This window comes from Piliocolobus tephrosceles, chromosome 2 (genome assembly GCF_002776525.5).
Source record: "Piliocolobus tephrosceles isolate RC106 chromosome 2, ASM277652v3, whole genome shotgun sequence".
Classification (NCBI taxonomy): Eukaryota; Metazoa; Chordata; class Mammalia; order Primates; family Cercopithecidae; genus Piliocolobus; species Piliocolobus tephrosceles.
Genome location: NC_045435.1, coordinates 150,270,029 through 150,288,352, shown reverse-complemented (window position 1 = coordinate 150,288,352; position 18,324 = coordinate 150,270,029). Strand labels below are relative to the sequence as shown.

Sequence of the window (18,324 nt, the reverse complement as noted above, 5' to 3'; positions counted from 1 at the left end):
CAGCTAAATTATCAATCAACTGTGAAAATAAAATAGAAAATTTTTCGAATATTCACAACTCAGAAAATTCATCTCCCATTTAGCCTTTCTGAAGTTGTAGTTAAAGGAATCTACGGATGATGACAAAAATGGGATTTAAAAACCAGTACAACTAACTCAATATTATAGTGAAAAGAAATCTCCGAAAGACAGGCCAGCAAAAGAACAAGGAAGCTCTGTTTTATATTTAACTAGGAGGTTGAGGTTGAGAAATGTCTTCAAAAAGAGTGTAAATAACTTTATCAAAATGTTATTTTATGATTTAGGAGCCCAAAAGTACAACTGTAGTACGCTATCAAAAAAAAAAAATAATATATATATATATATAGGCATAAATCTCTTATGAGCATTAAACAAAAAGAATGGCAATTTAAAATTCTTATTTAAAAAATTACACATATACCAAAAAAAAAAAAAATGATACAAATGTGAAAGAAAATATATGATTTTGAGTAAATGAAGAAAATTAAGAAACCTTTTATTCTGGGAAAAATATGTTCACTGGTCAGGTAGTTCTGGAGAGAAAATAGAACTGAATGATACTCTGAAATGATGTATAATTACTATTTAAGAAATATAATTGCTAAATAAGAAATAAAATATGTGACAGGCATGGTGGCTCATGCCTATATAATCCCAGCACTTTAAGAGACCAAGGTAGGTGGATCACTTGAGCTCAGGAGTTCAAGACCAGCCTGGGCAACATGACAAAACCCTGTCTCTACAAAAAATACAAAAATTAGCCAGGTATGGTGGCTCACGCTTATGGTCCCAGCTACTTGCGAGGCTGAGGTAAGAGGATTGCTTGTGTCTAGGAGGCAGAGGTTGCAGTGGGCTGACATCATGCCACTGCACTCTGGCCTAGAAGACAGAGTGACACCCAATCTCAAAAACAAAAAAGAAATAAATTACTTAAATATATAAGAAATAGATCATTTCTCTACTTTGTTAAAAGTCATTTATCGGTATCATTAGATATCCTGATAATTAAAAAAAAAAGGAAAATAGTAAGTGTTAGCAAAAAGTAGAGAAAGTGGAACCCAGCTGGGTGAGATGGCTCATGCCTGTAATTCTAACACTTTGGGAAGCCAAGGTGGGCGAAATGCCTGAGCTCAGGAGTTCAAGAGCAGCCTTGGCAACATGGAAAAACCCTGTCTCTACTAAAAATACAAAGAATTAGCAGGGCATGGTGGCATGCATCTGTAGTCCCAGCTGCTCAGGGGGCTGAGGGAGGAGAATCGCTTGAACCTAGGGGGCAGAGGTTGCAGTGAGCCAAGATTGTGCCACTGCATTCCAGCCTAAGCGACAGAGCAAGACTCTGTCTCAAAGAAAGTAGAACCCCCATGCCTGGGCAACAGAGCAAGACTCTGTCTCAAAGAAAGTAGAACCCTCATACACTGCTGACAGGAATGTAAAATGATGCAACTGCCATGGAAAAGTTTGATGGTTCCTCAAAAAGTTAAACACAGAATTACAATATGACCTAGCAATTCCACTCCTAGGCACATACCTATATGAATGGAGAATAGGTACTCAAACAGGTTCATGTACACACGTTTAGAGCAGCACTATTCACAGTAACCAAAAAGTAGAAGCAAACCAAATGTACATGAACGAATGGATAAACAAATGGACTAGCATTCAGCCAAGAAAAGTAATGAAGTAATAATAAGTGCTATAACATGAATAAAAATTTGAAACATTATGTTAAATGAAAGAAGCTACCCACAAAACATCACATATTTTATGATTACATTCATATTAAATATACAGAACACATAAATCCATAGAGACAGAATGCAGACTGATGGATGTCAGAGCCTAGGGCTAAGGCAGAATGAAGACAAACTGCTAAATGGGTAAGGTACTTTACTTTGGCATGATGGAAATGTTCTGAACTCGATAGAGGTAGAAGGTTGCACAACACTGTCAATGTACTCAATGCCACGGAACTGTTCACTTCAAAATGGTGAATTCTGTGTTACACAAATTTCATCTCAATCGATTATGTTAACATAAAAGATATTCTGCTTTCAGTTCACTCTTTCTATTTTCTTATTTCCAGAGTAAAGATTTCCAAAGATGTTCATAATGTTATTTAACTTTGGAAGGTTCTTAGAAACTAGTATTTATGGAGTTTTTTTTTTGGGGCAGGGGGACGTATATGAGGTTCAATAATTCTTTAAGCTTCATTTCAGGGTTTTTTTATTTCCTGTTAAATTCAAGTAAAATTAAATGTAATAAACTTCATTTTTAAAATGGTGTATCAGTTCATCTCTGTATGATAGGATTCAAAATAATTTTTTTTAATTTTTTAAGTTGACTTATTTATTTATTTTGAGATGCAAGGCTGTCTCAAAATAAATAAATCGTGCAGTGGCACGATCTCAGCTCACTGCAACCTCCGCTTCCCGGGTTCAAGCGATTCTCCTGCCTCAGCCTCACGAGTAGCTGGGATTACAGGTGACCGCCACGACTGCAGGCTAGTTTTTTGTATTTTTAGTAGAGACATGGTTTCACCATGTTGTCCAGGATGGTCTCGAGCTCCTGACCTTGTGATTCACCTGCCTCAGCCTCCCAAAGTGCTGGGATTACAGGCGTGAGCCACTGAGATGGGGATTTGCTATGTTGCCCAGGCTGTGTCTCCAACTCCTGAGCTCAAGCAATCTGTTCACCTCAGCCTCCCAAAGTGCTGGGATTACAGGTGTGAGCCACCATGCCCAGCCAGGATTAGGGACAATTTTTATCCTCTTTATGTTTTTCTACATTTACCAAACTTTTTAATAAAAATATTACTTTTATATATCAGGAAAAAATGCCTTCAACTTATTAAAAAGATACAAATGTTAAATAAAATGGGAATGGGTACTAGAAGAGACCACTTTGGGAAAGGACCTGGGTTATTCTAACTTGATATTCGGGATGTAAAAAGTTAAACATGTTTCAAACCAAGGATGATTTGAGGGCATCTGGATGCACATACAATTTAGACAGACAAAACAAACAAGAAGAGGATAAAGAAATATACACCTTACTATAAAGACATGATTATATCAAAAATTTATTCTCCTTTAAAATTCTGAGATCTCAGTACCTGTGCCTATGTTCTTACTATAAAAGAACCCAGTAAGGACTGTGGTGTTTCCCAGCAATTACCCAGTTCTCTCACTAAGTCATTTGATAGTCTATATTGAATGGGGAAAGAGATGAGAAGCACAGAAGAGACAAGGAAAAAGGCAGCTTCACTGAGGCAGAAGAGAAACTATCTCATTTATTTTACTCTCCCAACAAATCAGTGATGAGCAAACATTCACGTGATCTAAAGCTGGGATTCTGAAACTGCATAAGTCACATACCAGGAAGCACTAAATAAAATATACAAAGAATATCATATAATATAGCATACAGCACATCCCAGGTAGTTGGAGTAAGAATTAAGCTTTTGTTTCAGTTTCATTTATACCTATAGGACTCGGCTCATAAATGTACATTTTATTCCTCACTACGGGTTGTAATAAGGGAAAAAATTGTGAATGTTATCCGATATACCTCCAACTCTAAGTTCAATCATTCTAGTTTCCTACTTCTGTAAGAAATGGTGGGGGAGTAGGGAGTAGAGAAAAGAAAATAAAAGGTCTATGGATACAAAAAGTATTCCCTAAGGAAAATGCTGAAGTCTGCTGGTGGGAAAACACTTCTAAAAGACACCCTGAAGACTCAGCTAACTGAGAAGAAAAACAATGGACAAAAGGGAAAGAATGGAAACTGGTGACTAAAAGTAGGAGGCAGGACAGAAACAGATCAGGAAACTGAGTAACTGTGTTGGCTGGCCAACACTATTCCCTGAAGGACTCTTCAATCTAAATTTGGTACCCAAGAAGTACCCAAGCACACATACTTTTTTTTATACAAAAATCTATGGAACGCATTACTATGGTAAGGGCATTGAGAGTATTCTATTTTAAAATGTATATTTTGAAAAAATATATGCTTACCTTTGGGGAGAACTTTACTGGTCCACAAATCCGGTTGACATGTGAAAATGCATGTTCTTGTTATAGATCAAAAATGACTTAGGCTCAGTACAACAAAGTTCTCCAAACACAAGTCTTGGTTTGCAAACAGAAATTGAAGAGGAATCAAGAAACAGAGACAAGCTAAGTTCTCTTTTAACTGCTGGAAAAACAGCATCTCCCTAGAAAAATAAACAAAATAGCTTCAAATGCTCCTATCCCAGGAGAAACCCTAAATCATATCAAATCATAAATTATAACCCTAAATCATATCAAACCCTAAATCATATCAAACAATACCATACAAAAAGCAGGCTAAAAAGAATTCCTATCAAAGTATTTTAAGTTCTTAGAGGACAAATATTAGCCTACTCATCCATCACTCTTTCCTTCACCTATTTTTAAGTCCTGGAAGAAAGGGAGGCATTTTATAATACCAAAAATAAATGGCATTTTACATATATAATACAAAAACAGTAAGTTTCACTATAAAACAATCACCTCTAATTCATTTAACTTTGCACTGAAATGGCAAAAAAGTGTTGAAATAAGGAACATACTACTCTAACACGTAGTAAAATAATATCACATTTTAAAATCACATAATATAAAAATGGAAGTTTGACATTTGAAAACAAATGTAAAAATAATTCCATTGAAAATGGATTCTAAAGCATTAATAAAATGTAAAATTAGAATACAGATGCATCAGTGATGACAAGTGAATATTATTTAGGTGTTAAAATTAATTTTCACAGCCTTTTTCTAAAGGAAAAACTTTTTTCATCTTCAGTAATACACCTCCATAAATAATCATACACATAGATATATTTACATAAAATCTGTAAGATTAACAACTAAATTTCTTAACTAGGCTATCCAAATTTAAGTAAAGAACCTCTTAATAATAAAAAATTACTAAACATATTATCAACTTCCTCTAGATTTCATTCTCTATTAGTTCTTAAGGTTCAACAACCTGTTAAGAGCTTACTGGTGGCCCGGCACACATATAAAAAGATAGCAGCAGTTAGCTAATATAATGTAAAACATAATCAATAACATGAAACTGAAAAACCTGACAACAGATTCCAACTGAAATTTACTGAGATTCAATATAAACTATTTCAAACACATTTTAGTATCACATGCTACTAAAATCAAGTAACAAAAGTCACTCTTCTGGAAACAGGATTTCCAGAAATGGTTTTTTGTCCTTTTAGATATACTCATTTTATTGAATACAATTCATGCTCTATTTGTGTGTCGGTTTGGTGAAGAGAATTGTGCATTACATTGTGATGCTGCATTTTCTTATATTAACTTTCAATCTAATTTGAAAAGTAACAAACAATATTTTCCTAAATTATATTACACATATGGAAAATATCTAAATATCATCAGCTGCTCCTTGCACAGTGCTATATTCACATTTTTTCGTGTATGGTTGAACTAAAAATTGCTATACCACTAAAACAAAGCATGACTATTTCTCATCTTTCTTTTGTAAAAATACAGACCACTTTTATTCCCTTCGGATGCCTGTTTAGAATAAAAGATATTCAAATAGCTTTCAACTATTCCAACATATGTGTATTTGATGAAATCTGCATTTAAGTACCAATATATATTGTCATAGTACTATGTCACTACTATTCAGAGAATGATGGCTATTTCTTCAGAAAGTGTAACGGTAACAAGAAGAAAAAGTAACACTACAATCAATGTCCTGAGTAGTTGTAACGTGTTTTATTTCTAAATACATACTTTAGACCAATTTTTTATTTTAGGCCAATTTTCAGTTTCTTACACTGCCAAGATCCTTAATTAACCTTCTTGTTGTGACAGGATATAGCCAACAAAAGAACAAATTGAGATACCTACCATCAAAGAAACCAAGAAAGGAGAAGAAAAAAAAAAAGAGAACACTATGGGCAGAATTAGCAAACACAAAAAAAATCTCTACAGTAAGACTATATGAAACAACTAAACTTTCTCAGAAATCCATATGCAGAAGGAATATTTACCATAGTCTCACTGAAAGGATATACCAGTTCTTTTACTAGCTATTCTCTTAGGAATTACATAAATATTGTGAAATCTAGAAATAGATATACACATGCACATATAAAACTTATTGTCAGTGTATAAGTTACTGCTGCCCTGGGACTGCAATAATTTATGTAACATCTGTTTTCATATTTTCCTAATTTTTTTCCTAATTAACATGCATATTCAACACACAAATGCTCAGACCACCTCTTTTTTCTGCTGACTGTGCCTCTTTTTTTGAAGTTGTGCACTCCTAGGGAGAATTCAGGATAGATGAAAACCAAAATCTTATTGAGAGCACTAATTTTAAAATGTAAACAACAGCATGAAACCAATTTTCAATAAAATATTAAAGTCTTAGGAGTTCTCACAAATACACTTCAATCTGCCAACAATACAGACTAGTAGTAAGTAAATAACTGCCCAAACATAAAAAGTCAACATAAAAGCATAATCTCAATATTACTTAAACATTCTTGATTTCTAACTTCCATAAGAGCTAAGGAACCTACTAAAATATCCATGATTTCTTGTCTTAACAAAGTTGGAAAAATTTTAAAGATTTTATGCCTCAGACAACTAAAATAAACACATTCCATATAGTAAACATAAATTTGTATATAACCAGTGATCACCTTTTTGGATTATAAACTTCAAATATTGTGCAGATTCAACAAAAGGGAAAAGTTTTTATTGTAAAGTTTATTCAAGTACAATACAATGAAGTTCTGAGAAGATTTTAAGCTGTAGTGGGTAATTCAAAATACTACTTATGCTTTTATTCTTTTTGTAGACATGGGGGTCTCACTTGGTTGCTCAAGCTGGTCTCAAGCTCCTGGCTTCAAGAGCTTATCAAATCAATGCTACAACAACTTAAGAATCCCCAAATAACAATGCTTAACATGCCAACACTGTGATCTCATATATACTTAGCACACTTTATGACATGGTTTGGCTGTGTCCTAACCCAAATCTCATCTTGAATTCCCATGTGCTGTGGGAGGGACCTAGCGGAAGGTAACTGAATCATCAGGGCAGGTCTTTCCCGTGCTGTTCTTGTGATAGTGATTAAGTCTCACAAGATCTGATGGTTTTAAAACAAGAGTCTCCCCGCACAAGATCTTGTCTCTTGTCTGCCGCCATGTGAGACACACCTTTCACCTTCCACCACGATTATGAGGCCTCCCCAGCCACGTGGAACTGCAAGTCCAATAAACTTCATTTTTTGTAAATTGCCCAGTCTTGGGTATGTCTTTATCAACAGCGTGAAAACAGACTAATACACTTTAAAATTAATCACTTTCTATTTTAATTGCCCCATTAGGCATTTCAGTCATTTAATATTTGTTGTCTACTGTCAGGGCCATTCTAAACCTTTGTAGGCACTGAAATTGTCTCTGCCCTCATAGAACTTACATTTTACTTGGGGAGACAGACAGCATCCAATAACCATGTGAATACCTACCTGCAAACAGATAAATGCTATTTTAAAATATGGGGAGAAGGAGCCACGAGATTTTACAAAAGGAGATGTGATACGGCCCAGAGATCAGCAAAGGTCTAAGAAAGGCCATTTGAAATGGGATCTGAAAGGTATGGGAAGTATTCTAGTATGGGGCACAGCAAGTGCAAAGGTCCAAAAGCAGTGGTGAGATCAGCACCCATCCTCCAGCCCCAACATCCCTGTTTGCTTCTAGACCTATAACTAAAGTCCCACCAGGCACCAGAGGTGAGGTTGAGAGTGTGACCCATGAGGAAGTATGCTACACTCAAAAAGAACTGTTTGAGTGTTCCAGTTTATGTAAACAGAAATCTGGAGAACAGGCATGGGAATGTACCTTAAGGGTGTAGGATAATGGTGGAAGGAACACAGAGTTAGATCAGGCTGAATTTATCGATTTGGGCTCACTAAGTAGGGACTCTGTATTTAGTGTTGCAGCTAGGGGAGTTAAAAAAAAAAGGTTCTAGTGGTTTATTTGCTTGGTTGGCTGAAATATGGATTAAAAGATGGACCAATTTGTATGAGCAAATTGGAAATACCTGATCTCCCTTGTTTTAATGTAGAGGAAGCAATCTAAAGGCCTAGGAAGACTGGTATGGTAGAATGGATTAGTCACTTTAGATCTACTCATCCCAACTGGGAGGGTCCAGAAGATACACCCTTGACCAATGCCTTATGAAACAGATTTGTGAGGGCAGCACCTGTATCTTTGAAGAGCCCTATAATTGCTCTTCTCTATAAGTCAGATCTAACAGTGGGAACCACAATCACTCAACTACAAATATTTAAATACAATGGGAACAGTTGGATCCCTAGATGGCAGGGGCCAAGTGGTGGCACACAACCGTCAAAGGCAAAGTGGACAGCAGTGGCAAAGCAGCAATCAGAATAGTCTGATTCATATAGAGCTTTGGCACTGGCTAATTAATCATGGTGTTCCTAGAAGTGAAACTGATAGGAAGCCTACTGCATTCCTACTTAATTTATACAAGCAGAAAACTTTTAGGACAAATGGGCAAAAGACTAACTTGAATTATAAAAACAGAGAATCGGGCCAGGCACGGTGGTTCACACCTGTAATCCCAGCACTTTGGAAGGCCAAGGTGGGCAGATCATGAGGTCAGGAGATCGAGACCATCCTGGCTAACATGGTGAAATCCTGTCTCTACTAAAAATACAAAAAATTAGCTGGGCGTGGTGGCGGGCACCTATAGTCCCAGCTACTTGGGAGGCTGAGGCAGGAGAATGGCGTCAACCCAGGAGGCGGAGCTTGAAGTGAGCCGAGATCGCACCACTGCGCTCCAGCCTGGGCCACAGAGCAAGGATCCGTTTCAAAAATAAAAAAAAAAATAAAAAAACCCAGAGAATCATGGCCCCTCAATTAATTTCCAGGATTGAGCCAGTTTACAGACCCAGAAACCCTTGAATGAAGGCAAGGCTAGGTCCCTCTGAGGAAGGACCCCACTATATTACCGACAATTTATGCAGTGAATCTTTCTCAAATCCTTCCCCAAGGAGACCTCTGGCCTTTTACCAGGGTAACCGTGCAATGGGGAAAGAGAAATGATCAGACATTTCGGAGGACTACTGGACACTGGCACTGAGCGCACATTGATTCCAGGGACCCAAAACTTCCTTGTGGTCCTCCAGTTAAAGTAGGGGCTTTTGGAAGTCAGGTAATTATTGGAGTTTTAGCTCAAGTCCAACTTACAGTGGGTCCAGTGGGTCCCATGACTCAGCCTGTGGTCGTGTCCCCAGTGCCAGAATGCATAATTGGCATAGGCAAACTTAGCAGCTGGCTGAACCCCCACATTGGCTGACTGGTATAGGGAGGGCTATTATGGTGGGAAAAAGGCCAAATGGAAGCCATTAGAGCTGCTCTACCTAGAAAAATAGTAAACAAAAATAATATCACATCCTTGGAGGGATTGTGGAGATTACTGCCATCATCAAGGACTTGAAAGACACAGGGGTGGTGATTCCCACCACATCCCCATTCAACTCTCCCATTTGGCCTATGCAGAAGACAAATAGATCTTGGAGAATGACAGTGGATTATCATAAGCTTAACCAAGTAGTGGCTCCAAATGCAGCTGCTGTACCAGATGTGGTTTCATTGCTTGAGCAAACTGACGTTATCTCCTGGTACCTGATATGCAGCCATTGACTTGGCAAATGCCTTTTTCTCCATTCCTGTTCATAAGGCCCACCAGAAGCAATCTGCCTTCAGCTGGCAAGGCCAGCAATATACCTTTACTGTCCTGATATACTCAGGGGTATATCAGCTCTTTGGCTTTGTGTCATAATCTTATTCAGAGAGATCTTGACGGCTTTTTCTTCCACAAGATAACATACTGGTCCATTACATTGGTGACATTATGCTCACTGGATCCAGTGAGAAAGAAGTAGCAAACACACTGGACTTACTGGTGAGACATCTGCGTGTCAGAGGATGGGAAATAAATCTGATCAAAATTCAGGGACCTTCTACTTCAGTAAAATTTCTAGGGGTCCAATGATGTGGGGCCTGTGGAGATCCACCATTTGAGGCAGTGGGCTGGGAAAGGCAGACCCACCCTTAATCTGGGTGGGCACAACCTAATCAGCTGCAGTGCAGCTAGAATATAAGAAGGCAGAAAAGTGTGAAAAGAGAGACTGGCCTAGCCTACCAGCCTACATCTTTCTCTCATGCTAGATGCTTCCTGCCCTTGAACATCGGACTCCAAGTTCTTAATTTTGGAATTCGAACTAGCTCTTCTTGCTCCTCAGCATGCAAGTGGCCTATTGTGGGAGCTTGTGATCATTTGAGTTAATACTTAAAAAACTCCCCTTTACATATATATTTATTCCATTAGTTCTGTCCCTCTAGAGAACCCAAATACACTGGGGTAGAAATAAATTTAGAATTTGCCAGGATATGGGTAGCCTAAAAGAAAATGGAGGCCCATATTCTCTTCCCAAATGAAAATCTCTTCACACATCCAATAACTTCCTAGTTTCTAGCTATCATACTACAACAAAAAAGCATATGATATTTTATAATCTGGCAAACTCATTTAGCCTAAAATTGGTTAACTCCATGGGGCATATTTGCATTTTATGTCTTATCTTAAATGCTGAATAAGAGTCACCATTTATTGAAATGCCTACTCTGGGACAGAGCTATACTAAGCACTCTAAAAATATGCTTTAGGTCATCAATCTTCACAGTAATCTTAAAATGTAAGAATTATCAAGCCCATTTTTCAGACGAGGACACTGAAGTTAGGGAAGTATAAAGTCGTTAGAAAAGCAAGTAAGTGATAAAGTCATACTTCCAATTTAAGACTCCCTGAACCCACACCCCAAGCCCTTTCCACTAAAAAGTAGGATGGCATGTGTACTGTCAAGAGTCTGAGCTTTAAAATAAATCAACCTTAGTTACAATCCTGGCCAGTATTTCCTACTGGCAATATTTCCTCACTGGTAATTCCTACCTTGCTAGAAGTGTTAACTTTTTTTTGTTTTTTTGTTTTTGTTTTTTTTTTTTTGAGACAGAGTCTTGCTCTGTCGCCCAGGCTGGAGTGCAGTGGTGGGATCTCAGCTCACTGCAAGCTCCACCTCCCAGGTTTACGCCATTCTCCTGCCTCAGCCTCCTGAGTAGCTGGGACTACAGGTGCCTGCCACCTCGCCCGGCTAGATTTTTGTATTTTTTTTAGTAGAGACGGGGTTTCACCGTGTTAGCCAGGATGGTCTCGATCTCCTGACCTCGTGATCTGCCCGTCTCGGCCTCCCAAAGTGCTGGGATTACAGGTTTGAGCCACCGTGCCCGGCCGTGTTAACATGTTTGAAAATGTTAAGTGAAGATTCTGACACGATACATGGGCTTGTACATCACTATTAATGTCACATGTTCCTCTACCATAGGAGTGCCAGCTGAGGAAAGACTTAGAGCAGAAGGCTATTCACAGATCTCATTGTTCTAAGGCTGATCTGTAAGCTTTGAAAATTTCATGGTCTAGAGAATGGCAGGTCATCAGGAACAGCTTACCTCCATCCTTTCCCCATGTGGGGAAAAAAGGGGTTCCATCAGAAAAGTCAGGAGCCAATAGCCTAAAAGCCATCAGTAGGGAATTCAGCAGTGGTCCTAAAACTTTAGTGTGCATATTAAAAATCACTTGAGAAGCTTATTAAAATGGAGATTCACAATCAGACTCTCCCAAACATTCTGATACGGTAGTGGAAGAGAATACTTTTCCAGCTTTTTTTTTTTTTTTCCGGAGACAGTCTCGCACTGTCGCCCGGGCTGGAGCGCAGTGGCACAATCTCGGCTCCCTGCAACCTCTGCCTCCCGAGTTCAAGCAATTCTCCTGCCTCAGCCTCCTGAGTAGCTGGGATTACAGGTGACCCCATCACACCCAGGTAATTTTTTGTATTTTAAGTAGAGACAGGGTTTCACCATGTTGGCTAGGCTGGTCTTGAACTCCTGACCTCGTGATCCGCCTGCCTTGGCCTCCCACAGTGCTGGGATTACAGACGTGAGCCACCGCGCCCAGCCACTTTTCCAGCTTTCTAAAAATACATGTACCAACTAAAACCACTTTGCATTCTTTAGCCACATAACTTGCAAATTATTTGTTGAACAAATTAAAATGAACCCAACTTAATATGAAAATTTCAGATATTTCTCTGAGCAACACTTCCAATGTTCCTTCTCAATTAAAAAAAAGGAATGATTAAACAAAAGCAGTTTTAACTATACATAAAACGCCTCCACCAAATTTGATTTTCCTTAATACAGAATTTACTTTTCTGATTAAAGACTCATTTATTGATAATATATAACTCATTTACTCCTTTACTGAGTAAGTTATTTATTAGTATACATACTAGAAGACATAGAAATGTTAAGAGAGATGAATGGTTCATAGGAAAATCTTGTTGCAGAAGTTATACATAAGAGGGTCTAATATAATAAGAATTATCAAAGAAAAAATTTTTTTAAAGAATAAAAGCGGCCAGGTGTGGTGGCTCACGCCTGTAATTACAGCACTTTGGGAGGCTGAGGCAGGCAGATCAGAAGGTCAGGAGTTCAAGACCAGCCTGACCAACACAATGAAATCCTGTCTCTATAAAAAACACAAAAAATCAGCTGGGTTTGGTGGTGGGCGCCTGAAATCCCAGCTACTCAGGAGGCTGAGGCAGGATAATCACTTGAGCCCAGAAGGCAGAGGCTGCAGTAAGCAGAGAAGGTGCCACTGCACTCCAGCCCGGGCAACAATGTGAGACTCCGTCCCAAAAAAAAAAAGAAGGAAAGAATAAAAGCTTACATACAGCCCTGCTTGGTGATGCCAGTGGGCACTAACATACACGGGTACCAAAGCAGTATTCAGGAGAGAAAATGTCTACCATATTTCCCAACACTGCCAATCACTCAAAACATTAAAAGGATGTCCACTTTTCCCTCTGCATGAACCACAACTGTCACTATGGAATACTGCTGATCTGACAGCTCCCATTAACCTGATCTACTGGCACACTAAGTCAGGTCTGGCAATAATGTTCTGGTGACTTACAAATTCTAACAAATTATAAACTCTAAACTTTCACCCAAGGTTAACAGAACTTAATTTTTAATTTTGAAATTTTAACATGATGTAACTCTTTCAAGGCTTATCTGTGAAGTCATATGTAGGCAGCTATAGTTTTTAAATTATTGCATAGTACTTCCTTGTATTCTTCTAAAACAAAGATGCCCACTCAAGTTTGCTTGTTTTTACCCCATGACTTACATCATGACCGTGCTAGGGAATAAAAGGCCAAAGATAGTAAAAATTCCTTGAAAATTGACTTTAGTAAAAAGAATATCTATTGCGTGCTTACTATGATATTGACATTTATATGGAGTATCTCATTTAATGCCTCCCCTTCTTCCCTCTCCCCTCCCCTAAAAAAACAGATAAGAGAAACTCAGAAACACTAACTTACCCAACATCTTATAACTAACAAATGGTAAAGCTGGGATTTGAACCCAAGCAATCTGACCCCAGCATCCATTTAGTCTTAACCATGACACCATGCTATACTGATTTAAAAGGAATTGTAATTATGGGAAACTTGGTTTACATTATCATTACCCACTCTGTTCATGAAATTTCTTCAACTTTACAAACTTTTTATAGAGTCAAATATCCCCAAAGTAATGACATAAATCTGTCCCTCTGGTTTTTACATTAAATGAAATGCTTCCAAGGTGTTCTAATAATTAAAACATAACTTTACTTCCAAAATGACTCTTCATCTCATATTAGTATGTAACATATTTTTGTCCCAAATACTCACAGTCATTTTCCACTAACCATAGTTGGTACTAAATTAGATCCCACACTACCCTAAGCTCCATGTAGAACAAAAACTAACGCATGTATAATGTAAAAGGAGAATTTTTTTGAAATTCAAACATTGTATCTTCCAGTATTACTCCTGATGCCAACAAGGTAACCTCTCTTCTATATATCCTGGTTCCATATAGGCTAAAGCTCTGGATACCAAGTTCAATTTAGCTTAAAATAAGAAATAAGTTAGTCATTCCCCCCACCGCCACCCCAGTCCATCACTCTATTTAAATAAATGGGCCAAAAGAGGCTGGATCAATTCTTAGAATTGCTTTGGGCACTTGAGGTTTGTTCCTATCTTAAAGACCAGTCAAATTGTCTCATGAGAAGTGAGAAAAATTCAGGATCTATGGTTTCCCTAAGGAGGCTGCAGATTCAACTTGACTCCAAGAGATGAAAAATTCCCTTAAGCTTACATTAGTCTTTTTTCATTTCCTGTGGTAGGCATAAGACATGGGACTTTTCAAAACTGACTTCTTCACAACACAATAAAAAGACAAGTATATTTTATATTAAAGGATTCTTGTAAGTATGTCCTTGTAACTAAAATAAAAACAAGATTTTTGAAGAAATTATTTTGGATTAAATGAGCTGGAAACTTTAAGCACTGTTCATAACTTTGTTTTGTATTCTAAATTCTCAGTTCCAGACTTATTATTCTGCATCTCATTAGCTACTCCTTATACTATGACATTTGTTTCAGAGGTCTTTTTTTTTAAATCTATTCCCTTTTTATAATATCACCTGTCACCTTTTATCCAATACACACTGTAATCCATCTTGTTCAAACTACAAAAAGAAAAACTCAAACCAAACCAAAATTGTTTGTACTACAAGAAAACCAATGAAAAGCAGTCACTGTCCGAAGTCATTATGGAATTCTGAGGTTGCTTTACTTCTTAAAACCAGAGACAAAACGATAAGTTAGCTCTTGAAATGACTCAATAATTTAGATATATCTTTTCTGCTTTTGGCTTATCACTTTCCATCACTTACTTTACTACTACACTTTCTTTATTGATCTCACTGCCTATTAGCTCCCTCACACAAAAAATAAAGGAAATCTAAACTGGATTTCAAAATGGCTGAATAATTAACAGGAACGTAGTGAGAACGACAGCTCTAAGGGTCAGGTGCGGTACCAATAACCAAACTAGAATTGTGGCTATGGAGGACTGAGAAAGAAAAGAACAGAGAAATGGTAGTACATAGAGAAATAACAAAAGTAAGTTTAGTAAATTTCCAAGGTTTCTAATCTAGGCATTAGGAAGTGATACGGACAGGAGGCAGGGAAGTACTGGGTAAAACAGGGATGTTCCCCAGCAAAGGCCTCACCCTCAAGCCTGGAAACCACAGCCCTAAATGAGACCAGTTATCCCTGTTTTCCTGCCCAAATGTTGCTTTTTCCAAAACCACCCTGGCCCACCACACAACCATCATGTACCCATAAACCCCCCAAACTCCACTGACACAAGAGCAGAGAGGTGCAGCAGAAGAGGACAGAAGAGAAGAAGCATCTGAAGGTCGAAGAGGAGTTCGGCTGGGGATGGTCGGAGTTTGGCTGGGGGCAGCTGAACTCCAGGGGAAGATTATCTTCCCACCCTATTCCCTTTTCAACTCCCCATTCCGCCAAGGGCCACATCCATCACTCAATAAAATCTCCGCATCCTTCAAGTCCATGTGACTTGATTCTTCCTGGATGCTGAACAAGAACCCGGGTACAAAGAGGGCAGTGTATAAAATGCTGTCACCCTGACTTTCCATTGGGCTGGTTAACACTTAGCCGTCTGCATATTGCAACTGCAAAGAGAGTATTAATTGTAACATAACCCTAGACCCTGTCATGGGGCCAGAGGAGCCCAAAAGTGCTCACCCCAGCCCCAACTATCACTCGCCTGCATGTTCCTCCTCCCGCAAGGGGTTTGAGCAAGGTGGTGGCCAAGTAAGCGAGTCACACCCCTGTCTCAAGTCCTGCCAAGGTGTCAAGGGCACTCTCCCATCTCAAAAGATATAAAAGGGGAATGAGGGGGATAAGGAAAAGGTTGATCAGGGAAAAAAAGCAGGATACTATATGTCCCCCAAACCTACCTCAGTATCTTGCACACCTAAATAAGGTATGTTAAAGGTAAAGGAACGAGTGAATGCTATCAATTCTAATTTTGCTAACTTTTATGACATTAAATAATTTGAATTCACTGACTAAAGTGAAGCTGAGAAAAATAGATCTTACCACTAATTCCACAGGTATTTGAGATGTTGAGAAAGTCTCCTTGTTCTAAACAGTATTTCAAACTTAAACATATCTCCAAATGAATATGCTCTTAAAAGATGCCAAATTGTGATCTCTATGATTCACATAACATCTCATGTTAACAACGGAGGTGATAGGTGTAAATAAACCAAATGAATTGTCAGGTTTGCATTTTGACAACTTGTTTAGTAGGTTTCCAACAAACTAGTAAAATATATACAGGAAGATCACAAGTGTTTATTAATGCTAGTGTTTCAGTCTGTCTACTAGCTCAATAAATCAGCGGTGAATTAATTCACATTGCTAATATCATGTTTTGCTACTAAGGATCATTTTTAAAGGTATTCTTCAAAAACACCTTTCAAATATTTAAAGATTCCATGCAAGATGATTACTATGGTCTCATTGCAATAAAATGCTTAAAAATAATAATATTCAAAATTCCATAAGAAAAATGTTTGATGAGGTTAAACTATTATAAAGCAGTAAAATGAAAAGAGAGGGAAATCATAAAAATGATGTAACATGACAAGACTTTTGGTTTTATAACCAAAAGTGGTCATAACTTTTTTCCTTTAAGTTTAATATTTTCTGTTTTGGATTCTGGAAATTCAGTAAAAGCTCTAAGTCAACTGGTTATTACTCTCCAAGAGCAGAAGCCAAAATACGGCACCTAGCCCTTAGGACATTTGAAAGACCAGAAAAAAAAAAACAAAAAACAAAATTTGTCCAAAGTCAATCTTTTAAAAAAAATCATCCCTGAAATCTTTTGTGTTTGCCTTTACAGTTAATTATGTTATCCAAGTTAACAGAATAAGGAGGTGATAGTAAATTCATGGTTAACTACCATGCTCCTACAAGGATGAATTTCAAGAAGACTGGTAATCCTACTTAGGAGAATATCCTTCCCAAGTCCTCCCTACAGGACCACCCATAGTGAATAAATTCTGGGCCATCTCCTAAACACATGTTGGAAGGAAAAATGCCTTGCAGATTGGTTACCTATTCTAAAACAGTAGCTGCTTTTAAACATGGTAGCCTATATAATCATTGAAATAACAACTACCTCTCATTGAAACATTCAGAAATGCCCTCATCTAAAGACTACCAATATGGGCCAGGTGCATTGGCTCATGCCTGTGATCCCAGCACTTTGGGAGGCCCAGGCAGGTGGATCACCTGAGGTCGGGAGTTCACAATCGCCTGACCAATATGGAGAAATCCCATCTCTACTAAAAAATACAAAATTAGCCAGGTGTGATGGCACATGCCTGTAATCCCAGCTACTTGGGAGGCTGAGGCAGGAGAATCACTTGAACCCAGGAGGCAGAGGTTGTGGTGAGCCGAGATCGCAACACTGCACTCCAGCCTGGGCAACAAGGGTGAAACTCCATCTAAAAATCAAATAAAGAAACAAAAGGCTACCAATATGTAAAACGAACTTTTAAACTTATAACTGCCCTTGTGAGCAATGCCTAATGAGATAAATTCCTTAGCCCATGATACTTGGGGTTGGGGTGAGGGTGGAGGAGGATATCCTAGATTCCGCTTTGTGTTTTAGAAACTTGTCATTTCATTTAATTCCCATACAACTCTCTGGGGGAAAAACCCCACATTATTATTAACATTATTCTCATGTAGGCATTGTTAAGTAAACTAACTTATTTAATATCACACAGTTAATAAGTGGTATTTAAACTCAGGCCTGTGACATTCCACAGCCTATAACCTTTATACAACACGACAATGCCTTTAAGTATACCTATCAGTAATGTGTATCAAAACCCATGTGGTGGGGGGGGCGGAGCAAGATGGCCGAACAGGAACAGCTCCAGTCTCCATCTCCCAGCGCGAGCGACACAGAAGACCGGTGATCTCTGCATTTTCAACTGAGGTACTGGGGTTATCTCACTCGGGAGTGCCGGACAATCCGTGCGGGTCAGCTGGTGCAGCCTGACCAGCGAGAGCTGAAGCAGGGTGAGGCATCGCCTCACCTGGGAAGCGCGAGGGGGAAGGGAGTCCCTTTTCCTAGCCAGGGGAACTGAGACACACAACACCTGGAAAATCGGGTAACTCCCACCCCAATACTGCGCT

At 38.4% G+C, this 18,324-nt stretch overlaps 1 protein-coding gene across 15 annotated transcripts in view; it reads right to left on the bottom strand.

Annotated features, from left to right (window-relative positions):
• TBC1D5 (TBC1 domain family member 5) overlaps positions 1–18,324 on the bottom strand; it is a 606,671-nt gene that overhangs the window by 434,133 nt on the left and 154,214 nt on the right. For 7 of the 15 annotated variants that reach the window (XM_023207336.1, XM_023207339.1, XM_023207341.1 and 4 more), the window contains one exon: positions 4,035–4,234. The exons of the other annotated variants lie outside the window; for them this stretch is intronic. The gene's annotated coding sequence lies outside the window, so the exon portion shown is untranslated. The remainder of the gene's footprint in view (positions 1–4,034; positions 4,235–18,324) is intronic. 15 annotated transcript variants of the gene reach the window in all.